At 42.8% G+C, this 2,705-nt stretch overlaps 1 non-coding gene across 1 annotated transcript; it reads left to right on the forward strand.

Annotated features, from left to right (window-relative positions):
- The first annotated feature begins 1,632 nt into the window (after positions 1-1,632).
- Positions 1,633-1,739, forward strand: LOC141636006 (small nucleolar RNA R71). Its single transcript, XR_012540652.1, has one exon. It is a non-coding gene; the product is annotated as a small nucleolar RNA R71 (small nucleolar RNA).
- The last annotated feature ends 966 nt before the right edge of the window (positions 1,740-2,705 follow it).

Raw genomic sequence — 2,705 nt, forward strand, 5'->3', positions numbered from 1 at the left:
CTTTTTCATATTATTTATATTTGATTAAATTTCTTTTAGATTTTAAGTTTGCTTTAACATGAAAATATCTTAATTTAAGTCGGAAAAGATACTTGCCACGGGAGTTTGTTAGTTCGTGGCTAATTTTTTTTCCCACGGAACAATTCGTGGCTAATTAAAATTTCGTCACGGGTGTGACCTAGTTCGTGGCTAAAATGATTATTTGCCACGGGTGTAGCCTATTTCGTGGCGCAAGTGACGTTTTGCCACGGGAAAAGTTATCCCGTGGCATAAATTTTTTTCAAAAATAATGAATAAATTTTTTCTGTGGCTAAGCAGTAATTAGCCACGAATTATAAATTCTCGTGGCATAATTCGTGGCGCAAGTGACAATTTGTTGTAGTGTTTGGATACTTCTTACCTCTCGAACGAGGTCTTTCCGGTGATTTATCGCTTAAACGAGCACTAGCAGGCTCTCGAATAAGCTTCCCGTCATCAAAACTACTCGATCGACCAATATACCCATTCGATCGAGTAGACTCTTCATCAATATCACTCGATCGAGTGAAATTGTCACTCGATCGAGCAACTCCATTTTGCTCTTAACTCGATCGAGTAGAAAAACTACTCGATCGACCAGTCTGCTCTTCGTGTTCACTTGATCGAGTGGAAAAACCACTCGATCGAGCACTTTCTTCACTAAATCTGCTCGATCGACCACCTGAAACCAGTCGATCGAGCACTTGCTTTGCCGTGAGCTCACTTTCTTTGACAGAACACTGTTCATCATCGATTCTGACTCTCCACGGGCCGATTTTTTTGTATTTAGGTCCCTCATAAGAACGACCGCTTCTCAGATTTATCAAGTTTACCGTCTCGTGTGGATTCTTCTCATTTTGAGTCGGTAATTGACCCTGCTTTCTTGAGGATTGATTCATGGCTAGTTGGGCAACTTGAGTTTCAAGTGCCTTTATGGACGCATCTTTCTGTTGATCACTCAGCTGAAACTGCTTTGTAAAAGCTTGCAACATAGACTTAAGCTCACCCATTTCACTCACCCCACCGGAAGATGATGCACCATGGTTAGGAGGAGTAAAGGAAGGAGGCTTCTGAAAGCCTTGTTGATTCTTGTGTGGAGGAACATAAGGCTGCTGCTGGTGCGAAGGAGGTGTAGGATTGAGCACATTTTGACTAGTCCACCTCAAATTGGGATGGACTGCCCCTTGATTATTGTAATAGGAACCTCCTCCTTGCCTATATTGCTGAAAGGCAAGGACTTGTTCCTTCTCTACAAGATAGCCAACAGCAGTATGGCCATCATTACCCCCACATCTCTCACATGAAACTGTCTCTCCTCTAGTAAGAACATGGACCGTCTGAGGCTCCCCAGCAGCTTGTAGCTCCAACTTGTCAAATCTAGCATTCATGGTCTCGGTGAGCCAAAACACCTTATCAACCGCATGAACTGTTCTAATCCCATCCCTCGGGTTACCATACTCAAAGACTTTGTGATTTGCCATCTTCTCAATAAGGGACCATCCCTTATCATCATTGGTGTTTTCCTGGAATCTTCCACTAGATGCCGCATCAAGTATGGCTCTGTGGTCGTCATATAGCCCATTGTAGAACTGATTAGCTAGAAACCATGGGTCAAAACCATGGTGAGGAATAGACCTCACCAACTTCTAGAATCGCGACCATGCCTCATAGAAACTTTCATCGGGAGCCTGTCTGAAACTAGTAATCTTGGCCCTCAGCAGATTGGTGCGTTGTGGAGGGAAATATCTATTGTAAAATGCAAGAGCAAGAGACTCCCAATCAGTAACCTCAAAGCAAGGTTGTGCGGTCCAACTCGATCACCACTCCCTGGTGAATCGGCCTAAAGAGAAAGAAAATAGAACTTCCTTAATCTTGTCCTGAGTTACCCCCTTAGTGGCGGGGATAGTAGAACAGTAATCAGTAAAGGTCTCCATGTGCTTCCTCGGGTCTTCACCAGCCACACCTCTATAGATATTCCTCTCTACCAGATTGATATAAGAAGGACGAATATCGAATGTATTCCCATCCTCAGTCTCGAGATTGAAACCCTTTGGAATAGAGGATGCTTTAGGCCTTTGAATGACTGGAAAGCTTAGGCATCTTTCTTTGTAGAAATCGGACTGTCTTGAAAAGAGAGTGATGTAGCTCTGGCTCGAAAGTACTCAAGTATTCCTTTCGTGATTTTTCTCTGAGGACGGAGTCTATGCTTGAATAGTCTCTCGGCTCTCAATCATTTGAAACTAATTCAAACCCGTCTGTCGACTGGGCATAAATAACACCGAAAGAAAATGAATAAGAACCGCCTCAAGGAATAAAAATTCCCTGAGACGGATAAAATAAACGGAACGAAACAAATAGGGTAATTGCCTCCCGAACGCGGCGCCAAAATTTGACACGTCCGTCGTGTATTGTCAAAAATAAACTAACTAAACTAACTATATAGCTAGGGAAGTCGGGTCGATCTCCACAGGGAGGCAAGATATTTGTAGTAGTCCGTCTATTTGGTCACAAATGGGGGGGTTGGTTTGAATTGTTATCTAAACTACGAGTTTTAAAGGAAAGAGAAATAAAGGGCAAGAGCAAAGTAAAGGCAAGAAATAAGGATAAAACTATCGGATAGAGAAGGACATGTCGGGATTTCGGTTCACTACGGTAGTCCAATGACTCATTGTAAATGACTCGAGGCA

Source organism: Silene latifolia, chromosome Y, assembly GCF_048544455.1.
Source record: "Silene latifolia isolate original U9 population chromosome Y, ASM4854445v1, whole genome shotgun sequence".
Lineage (NCBI taxonomy): Eukaryota > Viridiplantae > Streptophyta > Magnoliopsida > Caryophyllales > Caryophyllaceae > Silene > Silene latifolia.